An 18,924-nucleotide genomic window follows, 5' to 3' on the forward strand; every position below is an offset into this window, starting at 1 on the left:
ACTCTGACTGCAACCACAGAAAGGCGGTATATCAAATTTCTTTCCCCTTTTCAGCAGTGGTATACCTAGCTTAGTTGTCGCTCAGAATGGATCACCCCCCTCCTCCATACGTGTGCTGTTAGTTCTGCCAGTCCCCTGCCACAGAACAGGAAGTTGATATCAGAGGGGGCAGAGGACCAGTAGAGCCAACAGCACATTGAGTCTGCGACCCTGTGACTCCTTGATGGACCCCTTTACTGTATGCACTCAGTGTGGACTGCACCAATTGCCCCAACCTTGTTATGCCATTGGGCTAAGGGCACATCAATAATTCATTACTTTTTGAAGGTCTCCCAAATGGGATAAGGTTTCAAAGAACATAAACATCCAGGATCCATAACAAATAAAACACAGTTCTTTAAGGGTTTCATTCAGTGAGATTCATTTCTATAGGCACCAAGAGGCTAACTTTATGATTCACCTATGGGGACAATTCTATAACTGGGTGCTTCCAATTAGGCACCCACAGGGCACATGGTGGGAGCCTATTGTATAATAGAACTTAGATGCCTAGGTTGCATATAGAATACTAGTGTAACTGGCTATCAAGGTACCTAGAGGCCGATATTCAGACGGCAGGAGGTAGCCCAGCTAAGTTCCACAATTGGCGGTGAGGCCGGATATTCAATACCGGGCTGTTTCCGGTGACCAGCATTGAATATTTGGTTTATTTTTGGCTGGTTTAAACTTAATTGGCCAAGCCAATACTCAACACTGACCTTTTAAGTTTAAACTGGCCAAAGATAGGCCTGCTATTTCAGCAGCCCTATTTGGCCACCAAACTTAGTCGGCAATGCGCCTAATATCAGCAGATAGCTGGTTTTGTCATGCAATATAACTGGTTAGCCATAAATCCCCAGAATCTATATGTGGCGCTCCCAGTACTGCGTGTAAATTTACGTGCATGGCCAATTTGCGTGCACTATTAAATTAACAAGCCAATTAGTCTTGGTAACTGGCTGATAATGACCAATTATCAACACTAATTCAGCATAACTGGAGTTTATGCACACTTCTTTTATTTATTTATTACATTGTATCCTGCATTTTCCCACCTATTTGCAGGCTCAATGTGGCTTGCATAATACCGTAGGCGTACGCCAAGCCGGTAAAGAACAAATACAAAGTGGTATTGTGGTAGAGTAATATACTTGTGTTACAGACATATTTGGGAATCGTAGCAAGGAGGAGTTGTGTTGAGCCCAATTCTAGCTTTAGTTAGTTGTGTAGCAGGGTTCAGGCTTTTTTTAGGCATATTCTAAAAAGTGGTGTGCATAAATTCCCACACACCTAGCCAAAAGTGGGGGGCGCAGTCATGGGAGGAGTGTGGGCATGTCAGGGTCATCCATCACATCTATGCGTGTGGTTATAGAATTCAGGAGAATGTGCCTAGATTTAGATGCAGGCATTTACACCAGCTTTTCACTGGCGTAAATGACTGCACCAAAATCTAGGCACATCCACCCGTCCTATGTATTATTCTATAAACCGCAAATGAATGTAGACGAAGTTTACAGAATACCAATAGGCTAGTGAATCGGACGCACCTAGATTTTAGTCACCATCTCCCAGATTCTATATAGCGCGCCTAGAAATCTGTGCCAAAATCAGTGTATTCTGTAACAATGCATGTAACTTAATTGGCTTAACGTTGACAACAGCTCTTAACAAGCAATAATGAGCACTAATTGGCAATAATTAGAATCTACATGCACAAGTTGATAAGAATATTCTGTAATGCCGTGCACCTAACTTCTAACGCACTCAAGAAAAAAGAGGCGTGGTTATGGGCAGGGAATTAGGCATTTTGTGGGCATTCTGAAATTTACGAATGTAATTATAGTATATGGCCAAGTGCGCCTAAGTCTACGCACCAGGATTTATACCACGTTTTCATTAGTGTAAATGGATGAGCATACTTTTAGGCACTGAAATATCAACTAAGCATATTCTACATACCACGCCTAAATCTAGGTGCCGCTTATAGAATATGCTTAGTATTGATTTCTGTGCCGACTTTTTAGGCGACATACATAGAATCTCCCCCCCCCCCCCATATGTACAATATGGCCCTGTCATTATGCTCATATTAGCCCTCTCCTCAAGTCACTTCACTGGCTTCCTATCCGTTTCCGCATACAGTTCAAACTCCTCTTATTGACCTATAAGTGCATTCACTCTGCAGCTCCTCAGTACCTCTCCACTCTCATCTCATTCCTCCGCGGGAACTCCGTTCACTGGGTAAATCTCTCTTATCTGTACCCTTCTCCGCAGCTAACTCCAGACTCCGTTCCTTTTATCTTGCTGCACCGTATGCCTGGAATAGGCTTCCTGAGCCGGTACGTCAAGCTCCATCTCTGGCCGTCTTCAAATCTAAGCTAAAAACCCACCTTTTGATGCTGCTTTTAACTCCTAACCCTTATTCACTTGTTCAGAACCCTTATTTTATCATCCTCACTTTAATATTCCCTTACCTCTTGTTTGTCTGTCCTAATTAGATTGTAAGCTCTGTCAAGCAGGGACTGTCTCTTCATGTTCAAGTGTACAGCACTGCATACATCTAGTAGCGCTATAGAAATGATAAGTAGTAGTAGTAAGCGCTGAACGGGAATATTCAGCGGGAGATAAATGGCTATCTCCCGCTGAATATTCGTGGATAGCTGGTTAATTGCTATTCAAAGACCAGGAGCCATTTCTGGCCAGTTAAATAGTGCTGAATATTGGGGGGGGGGGGGGGGGGGGGGGAGGGGGCTAACATTTACACACTGGCACTTACAATAGTGCAAGAGCCTTAGGGTCTCTTTTACAAAGGTGCACTAGCATTCTTAGTGTGCACTAACCGTGTAAATACCCATAGGAATATTATGGGTGTCTACATGGTTAGAACACTAATTTTTAGTGTGCGCTAAAAATGCTAGCGCACCTTTGTAAAAGACCCCCTTAGTGCAGAATGGACAAGAACGACAATGTACTCTATGGCAGCCCTGCCTATGTCTTGTCTATCCACCTCCCCTATGTATGTCCGCTACCATCTTAGTCACGAAAGAGCTGTAGCTGTAGATATGTGCAGCATATGACTGGATTTGTGTGTGCAACCAAGTCACACTATATAGAATCCGGGGCAAAACGCTGAAATTCCATGAAACTTTTTGACCGACTAAATCAAACGTAAAGCTGTGTTCTGAACTGTTTGTAGTTTTTCCATTAATTGAGAGAGGCAACCCAGATATATTACATTACAGTAACCCAAAAGACTTAAAAATAGTGCCTGCACAATTAAATATTTCAAAATATTTACAAATGTGGCGATAAGTAAAAATGCCCTTTGAATCAACATATTGACTTGTGGTTGTAAAGAAAATTTAGAATCTAAATATATACTCCAAATTTTTATGTTGAAGGAAATTGATATTCTTTTTGATTTTTTGTAATACTTGTATCATTAAAGGTAGAAGAATTATTAATGAATATAATTTTTGTCTTTTCTGTATTTAATTTAACTGATTTCCCCCCTTCCCAAATGAGCCACCTGGGAGGCTCGGGAAGTTCTTGAGAAGCCAAGGGTTTAAAAAAGGTTTGGACAAGTTCCTGGAGGAAAGTCCTTATTCTGCTATCGAGATAGACATTAGGAAAGTCACTGCTTGTCCCTGGGATCAGTAACATGAATCTTGCTACATGAATCTTGGGATTCTGTCAGGTACTTGTGATCTGAATTGGCTACTGCTGGAAGCAGGATAGATATTGAGCTAGATGGACTATTGGTCTGACCCAACATGGCTATTCTTATGTTCTTAAGGGACACAGCAGTGTGTCTGGAGTGCACCATTCATGGCCAGCACTGGTCATCACTGTAGTGAAATCTGTCTCCCCTTTCCTTACTGGGCTAGAGCACACCACATTTATAGCAGGTTGAGAACTGGGTTCTGGATCCCTTGTGCCTGCAGCCCACGCCATAACTCTGGCCTGAGAAAAATGATCACCATGTTATTCCTCGGGGCACTAAACTTCCTACTGTTGACTTTCTCATTCTGGAGAAAATGACTCGAAATTGCATTTTTTAGCACCATACAACTAGCTGCAGCTATTCAGCTGAACTGACATTCTGAGTTTGCTGAGTGGAAGTTTCTCTTAAAACAAGCTTCGGGGGAGAAAACTTACAAGAACAATCAGTGGCAGCTACCAATTTCTTTACAGACCCGATTAATAGTTGAGGCATAAATATGAGTGACAGCTCAACACTTTCTTTTCTTTTCCATCCCCAGCAGTGTGTCAGAAAAGCAACCCATGTAAAACCTGTGTGTGATTTCAAGTAGAGGATAAGGGGGGAAGAGTGGATGTAATTGAAATGGCTAGATTGCATCATCCTACAACCCAACCTTCTCGCCCACAGAACTACATATCATGTCTACACATCTACATATTATTAGAACTATTATTAGAACTGTTCTACAGCTTTTCTACATTGCTTGTCACAGTTTTCTGGAGGTTTTCCTGTCAACCACAGAAAATGAAGGCAGCTCAGATATAGATTTCTTGTACCAGCTCATGCTGCTTGATCTCTGAGTCTATTTTTTATATCCTTTCATGAATTATTGCTCTACAACTTTATCTCAGAGTTAAGCTACTCCCATACAATTAAGACCAAAGACTTGGTAGGCCCGATATTCAGCCGGGGTGGGCAGCACTTTTGTGTTAAACCTGGATCTTCAGTGCTGGGCCATTTCCAGTGAACGGCATTGAATATCTGGGGTGTTATTAACCTGCTATGTCAATACTCAGAACTAACCGGTTAACGTTTTAGTGGTTAAAGACAGGACAGCTATTTATACGGTCTTATTTGACTACTAAACTTATCCGGTTAGGGGCTGAATATAGGCACCCAACCAGATAACTCGCACGATATAGCTGGTTATGTGCTAGGTGCTAACCAACAATATTCAGCGGAGATAACCTGATAAATATTCTATTTGACCAGTCAGTGGATGTGTCTTGGTTAAATAATTTTGAGTATTGGGGGGGGGGGGGGGGGGATTGTATTACTCCTGCTTATCTTCAAACAGGAAAGATATATTTTTCTGGGACAAATACAGAACCTGGAGATCTACCTTATCTACTTGAGGAGGTTTGCAGAAAGATGCTTCGGATCTCAATCCTGCCCTAATCTTGTGGACTGGGCTTTGTATAGGGAGAACCGTCTGGGGGATTAAGAGATGGGATAGAGAGAGTAGGGGTTTGGGGGTTGGGTATTGATGGTTACTGATATACTAATTTTGAGTATTGTATATTTGCTGATTTTCAATAAAGTTCATTGAAAACAAAAAAAAGGAAAGGTACATTTTTATTCTGGGAAGATTCAGACATATCTCATGAAACTCATTCTAATTATAACTATTTATTCTTAGCCAGTTGTTGATTCTCTTGCTGACTGTACACATTATCTCGTCACTTCATTGCTGCAAGAAGCTCTTCTAAATAAAAAATCTGCCAGGTCCAACTCCTCCACATGAATGGTAATGAAATAAAAAAAAGAAAGCGCTTCTGCAAATATTAAATGCCTTGGGTGGCCTTAGCTTCTGAATGTGTAAATCACCAAGCCAAGCAGACAACATACACAGAAGCATGCAAGAACAGATACCACAAATACACCACACAAATACACAGTTTCTTGGTAAATTACTTTAGTATGATTTTCACCACTGCTTTAATGCTGTTGCATTACATCTACAAACACATTCAAAATTACTGTGATTGTCATCAGATGTTTCTGAATACCTAACATGTAGAAAACCTGATCTGTCTTTTTTGATGGTGAGCAGAACTCAGCCATAACTGCTGGCAGTGCCTCTGTTTTCCTATGGGGAAAGAAGTCAGGTTCCGTTCTGTACTGGTGGTTTCACCCATATCCCGTATTTTATGCCCACAAGTCGATGCCTCAATGACTCTTTATTTCTTCTTGGACAGGAATCTAAGTCTCTTAAATTTGAACTTCACTGCTGTGTGTTCCTGCCACCCCCTAATTTGTGGTGAAATGGGCAAGGCACTGTGAAATGGATATGCGACACCATGTGTGTGAGGCTCCTGTTAGGCTGTCATTTCGATGGTGCCATCCTTCCTGTGTACAATGGCAGTGTCCACGTTTAAGATCCGGACACCCTGGACTTCCAAGCCACACTTACCACACTCTGAACTGCTACTCACAGGGCACAAAGCCATTCATTATGTTGGAAACCATTTGTTTTAGTTGTGTGTTTCCATAACACAAAAAGGTTCTACAGACTATAAAAGCGCAGTGTTTTGATTGGCAGAAGTCACTCACTTAACTCTTTTAACCAGTTTTGTTCACTGCAGATGTGAGTAGTAACCAGCATTTTGCAAACGGATTTACCTCAAGATGTGGAAAGTTCATTTTTTCACACATACAATGAAAAAGTAAGAAGAGGTTTGTTTTTTTTTTTTCTGGAGGGTGAAGGGACTGAACAGAGTAACTCTTAACTACTGAGGAAGCCTCTACACCTACAAAAGCAGCACATGTGAGGCAAAGTTAAGAGGCCCATAACAAACATTCTCACCCTTTCCCCCTTGTCCCTCCTACAAAAATATTCTCTGTTACCTGACCAAAAGGTTGGGGCCACAGGTATCTGAGAATGCATAAGTGCAATGGAATGCGGTCTAGACATCACAATGCACACTTTCCATGACACTAGCATAGCGGAAAAAGAAAAGGTACAGAGAAAGGCGACAAAAAGGATAAAGGGGATGGGATGATTTCCCTATGAGGAAAGGCTAAAGTGGCTAGGGCTTTTCAGCATGGAGAAGAGATGGCTGAGGGGAGATATGATAAAGGTCTATAAAATACTGAATGGAGTAGAAAGGGTTTGTTTACTCTTTCCAAAAATACCAGGACTAGGGAGCAAGCAATGAACCTACTGAGTAGTAAATTTAGAACAAATCAGAGAAAATAATTCTTCACTCAACATGTAATTAAACTGGAATTAATTGCCAGAGAATGTGGTAAAAAAAAACCCCAAAAACAGCTTAGCAGGGTTTAAAAAAATGTTTGGATAATTTCCTAAAAGAAAAATCCATAAAACATTATTAAGATGGACTTGGGAAAATCCACTGCTTATTTTGAGGACAAGCAGCATAAAATCTGTTTTACTGTTCTGGGATCTTGCCAGCTACTTGTAACCTGGATAGGCCACTGTTGGGAAGAGGATACTGGGCTTGTCAGTATGGCAACACTTATGTTCTGATGTTCCTCTATATGTACTCTAAAAGGGGAATGCAAAGCTACCACCTCTGATATCCTTAGCAGCACCAGTGAGAGAAGGGCAACACAAATCATTTCTTAGCTTAGATTCTTTGTGCAGTTAAATACAGTAGTTTTTCCTGGGTCATCCTACTGACCTAAATGCTCAATACACGACAACACACTGACTCTTTAATATAGAGATCTCACTATAGGGCATCCTTGCAGTAGATAATGAACTCTGAACTGACACTGACATTTGAGAGTGCTTAAGCCATTTCAAACCTGAGATCCTAATTCATACTTTCAAAGATCTAAGCTTTTTCCATTTGTCCCAGTAGAAATAAGAACATATAAAGAAGCAGGCGACGCTCTGGAACATGACAGGAATTACATATTATGTCTTTACTTTCGTCATTTGCAAGAGCAATTTTTATGATCTGTTATTAGTATATTTCCTGATTTATCGCAGGTGACACAGAAGCGCAGGAAAGAATTCTAGGCCTTGAAGCTGAGAATCCAGACTCTGGGTGCCACCTTTAGTTTGAAATTTCCTGTTAAATGTTGTTTAACTTTTTTGTTGCAAAAATTATGTATTCTTTGATCCAAAACAGTTGCAAGAATTTTTGTGTGCAAGAGAGTTGGAAAGGGTGGGAGTTATTTCCCATATTTAGCATGTACCGGCTGTAGAAACTTGTTAACCTTTTCTGTCCTTTTGGTTATTTTTTTTCTTTTCTTTTGCAACTTTTTACTGGGTTAGTCCCGCCTCAAATTATATTGTGGACTAAGAATTTGAATTAGTTTTATTCTTGTGTTTCTCGATGGAACTTTTCTGTATTTCTAATTTTCAAGTGTGATTACTTGGGGCCCTGTTTACTAAGCCACGCTGTAGGCGCGTTAACTTTTTAGCGTGCGCTAACAATAGAGACACTCATTATATTCCTATGGTCATCTCTAGCATTAGTGCGTGCTAATTTTTAAAATGTGCTAAAACGTTTGTACACCTACAGCGCAGCTTAGTAAACAGGGCCCTTGATTTGTAAGTGTCTTATTAATAAAAAAATAAAATAAAATAAAAAGCTGGCATGAGACAAGGGTCCTTTTACTAAGCTGCAGCATAAGGGGGCCTGAACTGGCTTCAGTGCTTGTTTTTGATACACGCTGAGGCCCCCTTTTACCACAGCAGGTAAAAGGCTGTTTTTTTTTTTTTTAAGAAATGGCTGTGCAGCAAGTGAAGCACTTGCTGCGTGGTCATTTCGGGGGGGGGGGGGGGGGGGAGCACTTACCGTCACCTATTGAGATGGCGGTAAGGGCTCCCAAGCTAACCCGGCAGTAACCGGGCAGCACACTGCCTGATTACCGCCGGGTAAACAACAGCGCTGCAAAAATTAAAATATTTTTGCAGTACCAGAAATGGCATGCGCTGAGGGTGGGAACTACCACCGATTTGCTGCGGTAGCCCGGCGGTACTTCCAGTTTAACGAGCGGTAAGCCCATGTTGGGCTTACGGCCGGCTTAGTAAAAGACCCCCTTAGTGATGAATCATAGATTTCATTGCAGACATTTAGGACTACATGCCCAAATTTGGGCACAAAATGAGCGCTGAGCACTGTTCTATAAACGGAACTCCAAGTTGGGCATTGTATATAGAATATTGTGTAGTACCGAGATCCACATCCGAGGATTTATACCAACTAAATCCTGGTGTAAACCCTCAAATGTAAATTAGGCACAGATCCCCTGAATTCTATAATACTGTGCGCATCTTTAATGAATGCCACTGACCATCCATGTCCCTCCCATGCGCCATAGCACCGGCCCAAGGCGAGATGTCACCTGAGGTGGAATTAAGATGCCGCCCCCCATGCCAAGATACCAGCCCCCCCTCCAGGGGCCAAGATGCTGCCCCCTTCCTACCTCCAGCCTGTTTGCGGCATTTACCTGTTTTCTTCATGTTCCAAACCCGGCAATGATTTCTATACGCTGCCCTGCCGCCAGCACCCGCCTCTTCCCTTTACTGCGACTGTCTGAGACTCTGACGAAACAGGAAGTTACACTGAGAGGCGGCAGCAGTAAAGGGAAGAGGCAGCGTATTGGAATCGCTGTCACTGCCATGTTTGGAACATGACGAAACAGGTAAATGTGAACGGGGTGGAGGAAGGAAGGGGGAAGATGCTGCTCCCCGAAGAATGAGGAGATGCCGCTCCTGAAGACAGACGCCTGAGGCCCCCGCCTCAGGTGGCCTAATGGTCGAGCTGCCCCTGGAATCCAGGGAATGTGGTATAGCCAATCTTCAGTGCCACACCCAAACGGACGAAGTCAGGACTGTCTTTTGTGTAGTCCTATATGCCCAGTTAACTATTCAGGCACCGGCAGGGAATATCATCCATGCCCACAAAGCTCCCAGCTCTGACTCCTGGACTGCCCTGGTCCTAGCCCTGGTGCTGTGGTGGTTAGAGCAGCACTGCTCAGTAAAGTGTCGCTGAATATTGGCTCCCAGCCCACTCAGCATGGTTTAAGCAGACAAGAGCCTCTCCTATCCTCATAAACCACGCTGAAGATCAACCCCATATATACTATGAATGTGCAATGCCAAAATAGTTTTGGTTTATTTGGCTTTTTCCTCTAATTTTTGGATGTTTTTCTAGTTGATTTCACACTCTAGTTTTAATAACTTTCCTGATACACACTTTGTAGTGTAAATCGATTGTAGAAGTGTTAATTTGTGGATTAATGTATGTACAACCAATTTTCCATGCAATAAAATTTATAAGGCACCCAAATAACCCCACGTGTAAAGATGTATTAAATATTTGGCCTCCATTTTTAGACTCAATACAATCTTATATGAGAAGTATGTTTCTTAGGCCCCTAGAGATTTGAGGCATGAAGTGAGAGGTTCCCATCTGTTTAAGAATTTGGATACATGGTAAAGTTTAAAGTGGGGAAGGTGTTCGGGAGGGAGTAACATAGTAGATGACAGCAGAAAAAGACATGCACGGTCCATCTAGTCTGCCCAACAAGATAAACTCATATGTGCTACTTCTTGTGTATACCTTACCTTGATTTGTATCTGCCATTTTCAGGACACAGACCGTAGAAGTCTTGCCCAGAACTAGCCCCACCACCCAAACACCAGCCCTGCCTCCCAATCTCGGCTAAGCTTCTGAGGATCCACTCCTTCTGAACAGGATTCCTTTATGTTTATCCCACGCATGCTTGAATTCCGCTACCGTTTTCATAGGAGGCTATCATTAACCAGGTCAATATTTTGGGTATATCATTTTTAGTATTCAGTTGAGATATTGGTTTTGTTGAAAGATTTCAATAAAGAGATTCAAACATGAATTCTGCTTAGAAGAAATGCCCTTGTCTGTATATATACAACAATTTTACAGTCAGTATACAGCAGGCGGTGCAAGGGTCTTTTTTTAAAGCGCTGACCACTGCCAACTACATCAGACCTAGATTTTCAATGTCAGCCCATGACAGGGCACCAGAATTGAATGTCTGCGTCTATCCAGGTATGTACTGGCTGCTGGCACATGTGGGTGAAGGCCAATATTCATCTGGGACCCACAAAAGATACTTAGGTGGGTCTTGGCTGACAATCGGCTGGGACTTGCATAAGGGTATCTGTTATGTCCCTATAAACCCCACCCCAGTATGGTGATAACCCCACTCTGTTCCTGAACCCCCCCCCCCCCCCCCCCCACACACACACACACACAGTTCCAATCCCCTCTCCATTTCAATTCTCTTTCTCATTCTGATCCTGGTGATCCTGTCCCCCCCTCCACCCTACTCCACCAGACCCTGGGTAGGAAGTAATCTATGGTAGCCTAGTGGGATGAGGCAGAAGTAATCCCCTTCCACTCCCACCCAATCTGGCTCTGGGTTCAAAATGGTGTGCTGACCCTTAGCCACCTCTTGTGCCACCTATCTCTGTCTTTCAAGCCCCCTATCTTTTGCCACCTGTCTGTCTGTTTCTCTCCTTCTCACCATTCTCATGCCACAAGTCTCTCTCTAAAGCCCCCCACCTCAACCTTGTACCACCAGTCTCTCTCTCTCACTCCCTCTCTTTCTCACATACAATTCCTCTACCTTGAGCTAACAGTATCTTTAACTCTCTCTCCAATCGCCCTTCACTTATATACAAATCTTGCGACAAACATTCCCTCTCACAGATTTTACAACCCCCCACACAACCTGCAGGGAAGACACAAAAACACTGTGAACAGAAAACCAAAATTTGTCTTAGTAGCCTGTAGGTGAGCACTATAGTGATGGAGGGAGTTCCTGAGTCCTGGCTCTGGTAGAGGGTACTCAGAAAGGGGGTGCTTGGCAAAGGCAGGCGTGAAGGATTTCCTGTGCTACTCTTGCCATGCTGGAACCAACTGGGTTAAGCAGGAGGGGAAGCTGTTTAGGCAGCAGTAAAGGCACATTCTGACACAGCATCTCCTTCTGCATTTATGCTCTGGGGCCCTTGGCAGTGTGATTTAAAAGTAGCACAGAGCCACTAGGACATGCCCCGTTAAAAAGAGTTGTGGTGTGGCTTTTAGCCATAGCCCAGGTAGGTAGGGCGGTAAAATGAGGATGACAGAAGCATGCGGCAAGGAGCTGCAGTAAAACTGTTCTTACCGTGCAGATATCTGGGGGTAGGAGTGAACCCAGAATATCTGGGCCACTAAAGCTGAGAGGGTGCCATCTAAAAGGACCCCCAAGGGGAACAAAGGTTCATGCAAGAGAGTTCCCAGCTTTCTCTTGCCAGACTGCCAGAATACTGTCTTCACAAAAATAAATAAATAAACAGAACTATCACTTCCAGCGTGTTAGGGAGAACGTATGGTCTACTAGTCCTCCAAAAGCCTGAAGTAGATTTTTGAACCTATAAATGGATCTTGGGGTGATGGGGAGAAGGTTGGTTTGCTTTGGGGATGGGGTGAATTTGGAATAGGGGATTGTTATCTTAAAATGTGGAGTGGTAAACCCTGTTGTAATGTTGTGTACAAAACAGATTAGTTTCCTTATGGTTGGTGTTGTTATTGTCATTTGTTTTCTTTTCATACTGTTGTTCCACGGTTGATCCACTCTAATAAAGATATTTAAACATAATAAAAACAGAACTATTACAAAAGAGGCCTTATTCGGCTTCCTCGGAGCCATCACTGACAGGTCTTGTATTGTAGATCACTGCTCTAGGCTATGCAGTTCATGTACTCTGACCTACAAACATTTTAGAGTTTGTAAAAAAAAAAAAAAAGACCCACAGTATTAGAAATACAAATAATCAGCATTTAGCTGGATGTAATTATACCTGCTGAAATAAGAAAAACATTTTTTAATCTATCATAGTGACGTAAGGGAAGAGTATAAAAAATTTACAGAATCAGAAATCACAGATTAGTAACTGCATCTTTTCCTTTGTGGTTTCTTTCTGTTCTTAGGTTTAAAATGGATTACAGCAAACAGATTTGTTTCAACTTGTGAAATAACAAACATGACTTTCTACTTCAGGGCATAAACTGTGTATGTGAGCTGTCGTATGAAAGTGCTCTTAAACACTACTCGAAATATCTACTACATTTAGGTAGCTGGCCTAGATGTACAGAGAATCTGGGAAGTATTCTCTGTGCCTGGTTTGTTGCATGCCTTAAATTCTGACATCACCCATCAGACATTCTCTCACATGTGCCCTGATGTTCTCTGCTCCCCATCCATTCACACCAACCTTAAAGCTATAAATCCCAGCACAGGGCTTCTGCTGCTCTCCCCCACATTTCTGTCACTTCTAAAATCTGAAGGGACCTTACAGCAGGGGGGGGGGGGGGGGGGGGGAAACCACTTGTGGAGGTCATTGACCTCTGCAGCTCTGCCCTTCCATCAGCAGGGTTGGAGATAAAAGTCTTGCTTTTGCTGACCATTAAACAGATACAATGACACAGAGATATCAATCACAGCAGCTGAAACAAGAACTCAGATGTTTACTATTTCCAAACTATGGGGTCTATTAACCAACCCATGGTACAATAGCATGTTGTTGTGCTTTTGGACAGGGCTGGTGTTAGACATTCTAGGGCCCAGGGCAGAAACTGAGGAGGGGGCTCTAAAGCTGGTCTTCAGCCTATGCCTTCTTCGGCTTGAGACAGGTTTGGGGCCCCCCTGTAGTATAGATGCCCAGGGAAATGGCCCTATTTGCCACCCCCAAATGCTGGCCCTGTAATTTTGGTAACCTCAGTATTACATGTTAATGCATTTTGTGGTAAACCTACTTATGCCTTGCAGCAATTGGGAATGCTGCGCATTCCTGGCCACAGAAACGCAAAGACAGAGCCTCAAGTCAGGCCACTATATTTTAAAAACCAAACTAGTGTTAAGTCAAAAATAGCCCAACAATGATCACTTTTCAACATACCCATTCTGATTCTCCAACTCTCCAATTCCATTTTAGTATACTCCCTAAACTTCTCACCCTTGATTCCTTTCAACAACCCCCCCTCCTCAATTCCCCTACCACCTGATCTCCTTTCAGGAATCTCCCAGTCATTTTTACACCTACCAGGGTCCCCTTGGTGGGTAGTGTGTAGTTAGAAGTGACCCCTGGGTGCTCCTGGCGACTCTCTGAATCAAAATGATAGCCTGAGCTCCTCCTTCAGTCTCATGGTATTAAAGCTAGGAGTCAGGCTGCCAAATAATGGAAGAGGTAGTTATCACACATTAACGGTTATTGTGGCAGATAATCCAGCATAGTTAATATCATCTGAATAGGTGCATTTAACTGCATGTGTTGCCATTCAGTTAACACGCATTACATTTTTCTTCTTTACATTATCTGAATGGAAAAATATTGGGAATCCACAACAGCTAACTCAGAGGTTCTGCAGTTAATGTGGATACATTTTGGCAATTACCGTGCATTAAGTGTAAACCCTTTCCACATTTAAGTAAATAGCAACAGGGCCGGATTACAAGTAACTGATGCCCTAAGCACAGCCCAGCAAATGGTGTCCCTTGGTCCTTCCATTGCTTAACTGACAAGACATTAAAACTCAATAAGTGCTGAGAAATATCAATATTGTACAAAACAAAACATCATATATAATGATTACAAAAACACTGACATTCATGTTAGCTAATGGGTATGACAGATGGCAGTGAGAGAGTTAAGGTCATGATAGGGGAAAAAATCTCTGCAGTACCCCCCCTCCCCCCCCCTTCCCTTGATGCCCTAAGCACATGCTTATTTTGCTTAATGGTTAATCCAGGGCTGAATAGGCCCCACGGTAGGAAATCAGATATTTTGGGGGCACAGGCGTGATTTAGACCTGAGTACTCCACATCAAGTTCCATCTCTAGCCGTCTTCAAATCTAGTCTAAAAGCCCACCTGTTTGAAGCTGCTTTAAACTCCTAACTCCTATTCACTTGTTCTGTACCCATGTCTGTTTTATCATTCCCACCTTAAGTCATTCCCTTATCCCTTATTTGTCCTCTTTGTCTGTCCTGATTAGATTGTAAATTCTGTGAGTACAGACGGTCTCTTCATGATCAAATGTAAAGCGCTGCGTACATCTAGTAGCACCATAGAAATGATAAGTAGTAGTAGTAGCAGTAGTTTTGTCAATGTAAGCAAGCATTATGGGTTAATTCTAACACTTGCATACCAGTTACACATGTAACTGTTCAGGATGTACATGCCAGAAACGCATCCATGCGCTATTCTGTAAATACGCATATATCTTATGTGAAGACCCATCTTTGATAGAATATAGAGACAGGAGGTCTTGGTCTTAATGGGTTCATTTCCACTAGTAATCTAGGGCCCCTTTTACTAAGCCGCGTACATAAGTACATAAGTAATGCCACACTGGGAAAAGACCAAGGGTCGATCGAGCCAGCATCCTGTCCACGACAGCGGCCAATCCAGGCCAAGGGCACCTGGCAAGCTTCCCAAATGTACAAACATGTTATTCCTGGAATTGTGGATTTTTCCCAAGTCCATTTAGTAGCGGTTTATGGACTTGTCCTTTAGGAAACCGTCTAACCCCTTTTTAAGCTCTGCCAAGCTAACTGCCTTCACCACGTTCTCCGGCAACGAATTCCAGAGTTTAATTATGCGTTGGGTGAAGAAGAATTTTCTACGATTTGTTTTAAATTTACTACACTGTAGTTTCATCGCATGCCCCCTAGTCCTAGTATTTTTGGAAAGCGTGAACAGACGCTTCACATCCACCTGTTCCACTCCACTCATTATTTTATATACCTCTATCATGTCTCCCCTCAGCCGTCTCTTCTCCAAGCTGAAAAGCCCTAGCCTCCTTAGTCTTTCTTCATAGGGAAGTTGTCCCATCCAACGCACGCCAAATTGGAGTTACCACCCAGTTACCGCACGGCCCTTGAGGTAATTTCAACTTTGGCACGCGTCCGCTATGTGCGTCTGAAAAAATATTTTTTATTTTCTAGTGCGGCTGCTATGCACGTCAAGTGACATTTGACGAGTGTAGACCATTATCGCCTGGTTACCGCGTGAGACCTTACCACTAAGTCAATGGCTTGCGATAAGGCCTCAGACCCAAAATGGACGTGCAATTTTCCTTTTGCTGCACGTCCATTTTTGGCAAAAATAAAAAAAAAAAGAGGCATTTTTTGTAGGTGAACTAAAAAATAATTCTGCGTACGCTCAAAACACGCATCTACACTACCGCAGGCCATTTTTTAACGCACCTTAATAAAAGGACCCCAATGATTTTTTTCCCAACAGGTAATGGGGGGGTTTAAATTTTTTTTCTTTTTTAGAAGTTTCAGAGATTTGAACTGTTGGCAAATTCAGTTTTATTAGAAGCTGGGAAGAAAATATTTAAATTACCTTAATACTGATTCCTCTTTGTAAATTACCAAAACACTATCCAGCTCAATGATGAATCTAATGAGTTTGAGAATTATTCTAAATGGTGGAGTCAAATCTTTAATAAAGGAGGCTTGGGAAATTTGGTCTTGCAAATTAATAAGCAAAATGAAATAGAAATCCTAGGAAAGGCATCTATCAAGACCATTACCTTGGGTCAAAAAATTCTTTAGTTGTGCAATTGGGCTTATAGAAATTGCTTTCCCTCTATATGGGTAAAAGTATGTACATGATGCCATTTTCTGCATAGATTTACACATTCAAGGACGAGATGGTCCTGGAGGTGTATTAAATTATACACTTTTAAATTTTCATATGGCTAGGTATATCTTTACTCCGAAAAACATTTCCTACAAGTGAGCAGCTGTAAATGTACAGAGGTAGTTTTTCTGAGAAAATATTCAAAGTATACCTTAACTTTCAAAACCCTGCATACTTTTCATCAATGTGAGCAGTTATAACACTACTCATTGGGAGATGCTATCTTTGAGAACTCAGCCCTTATGAAGCAGAAATGCAAGTAGAGCGAATAAAGAATGTATGTGCTGACATCTGTTGTAGTTTCTTACTAAGATATGATTTTTTAACATCTGTTGTTCTTTTGAAGGTGTTCCAAGTGAAAAGGCTCTGCTAATCCTTGATGCAGTTTTTCGAAATGCTGGCCACCATCGATTGCAGACTCCCTGCTAGAAGAGCTGCTATGAATATGGGCACTTCTGAAGAAAGTAGGGGCCCTGTTTACTAAGCCGCGCTAAGGGCACGCTAGTGTTTTTAGTGTACGCTAATGATTAGCACGTGCTAAACACTAAGTCGGCCGTAGGAACGTATGGGCGACTCTAGCGTTTAGCGTGTGTTAATTTTAGCGTGCGCTAAAAACTTTAGCGCATCTTAGTAAACAGGGCCCTAAAGGAGGAGATTTTATACATGGCGCCTAAAAAAATCAGTGCTGAAATCAGTGCCAAGCATATTCTATAATCGGTGCTTAGATTTAGGTGCCGATTATAGAATATGCTTAGTTCATATTTCAGTGCCTAAATCTATGTGCGTCCATTTATACCAACAAAAACTTGGTGTAAATCCCTGTGCGTAGGTTTAGGCGCACGAGGCCATATTCTATAACTAGATGCGTAAAATTTAGCACGCACTAATGCTAGAGACACCCATATATTCCTATGGGTGTCTCTAGCATTAGCACACGCTAAAAACACTAGCGCGGCATAGTAAACAGGGCCCATAGTTGCCCATAGGAACATATGGGCAACTAAAGCATTTAGTGCATGCTAAAACCTCTAGCACGGCTAAGCAGAAGTGGAGCCAGGTTGACGGTGCGGGGGGAGAAAAAGTGGCACGAGAACGGACTTCCGCCGGCACACATTTTCTATGCAATGCAACGAGAAAATAATAGGTGCCGGCAGAACTCAGTTTGGGGGAGCGGCCGCTCCCCCGGTGCCCCACCTAGCTACGCCACTGGCCCTAAGCTTTGAAGAAAGAAACAGCTGTTAATCTTCAACATTTACTGCACTCGGTGCTAATCAAGTAAACTCTCATTAAATGCCACAAATAAGTGGCTACCTATACAGCATTTCGGCAGGAACCTCCTGCTTGCTTCCAAAGTCTTATACAATTTGGACTGCACATAATAAGTCTATGCTAAACAAAATTGCAACAGGTTTACTGCCTTTCTTGAAGGAATAGCAAAGCCGTGAACAAACTAAAATGAAGTTAGAAAATAATTCCATTCTTGAATGGAAAGAGAGAGAGAGAGAGAGAGAGAAAGATGTAATCCTTTACTCTTATGGTGACATTTGCTTTACCTACTGATAGGAACTGGGTTTTAAAAATCTACTTTAAAAATTGTCACAAAGTGTTCTATTGAAAAACAGGTGGAGTTTATCCCAATGTTTCAAGACACACCCAAAAGAAGCAAAAACAATTTCTTTTGTTATATCCAGAGGTTCTCCAATTGAAAGACCTTTCTTTCCCTCAAGTTTCCTTGCAAACATATCATTAGATTTAACTTACAAAAACATGTGTTGTTTTTTTTAATCTCTTCTCATTTATCAGCTTTTCTGGCTACAAAGCGAGTTGCTGCAGGATGGGGTGGAGATGATCCTCATGCTAATGATGTGTAATATGCTCTCTTAATAATTGGTTATAGCTAGGACAGAAGTCACTTATTTCTTTCTCCTCATTTTATTTCCTTAAAATTCACCCTAATAGCTCTTGGAGTCTTCAATTAGTGGTCTATAGGGAGTAATCAGGTTTAACTTTTCTTTATTATTGATTTATAGATTTTTCTTCCTTATCTCTATTTCTGGAGAAGTATGATGCTTGATTTGTAAAATGTTAAACTGCATAAAAAAAAATTAAATGCAGAAGACCCATCAGTCCTTACAGAATTAATCAACATAGGAGCACAGTTGTAATGCCATAAAAAGACAATCATACAGTCATAACAAGTAAGAATCTAATAATTCCCAGTGACATAATGGGCTAGTTTCTATATATGGTGCCTGAAAAATTTGACCAGCAAAAAAACATGCCTGGGTGTATTTTGTAAAGTACACTATAGAATAGGCTTAAATTTCCGCATGGTATATAGAATTTGCCGAGCGGCTCTCTACATGACCAAATTTGGTTGCAACCATTTTGGCCACATTTTACTTGGTGTAAATCCCGACTTCTAAATTAGGCACAGATTGGGTGTATTCTATAACAATGTGCATAGATTTT

The 18,924-nt window shown here is 41.9% G+C and overlaps 1 protein-coding gene across 9 annotated transcripts in view; it reads right to left on the minus strand.

The window, feature by feature from the left end:
- MEF2C (myocyte enhancer factor 2C) overlaps positions 1-18,924 on the minus strand; it is a 504,569-nt gene that overhangs the window by 109,310 nt on the left and 376,335 nt on the right. The window lies entirely within an intron of this gene.

This window comes from Microcaecilia unicolor, chromosome 2 (assembly GCF_901765095.1).
Source record: "Microcaecilia unicolor chromosome 2, aMicUni1.1, whole genome shotgun sequence".
NCBI lineage: Eukaryota > Metazoa > Chordata > Amphibia > Gymnophiona > Siphonopidae > Microcaecilia > Microcaecilia unicolor.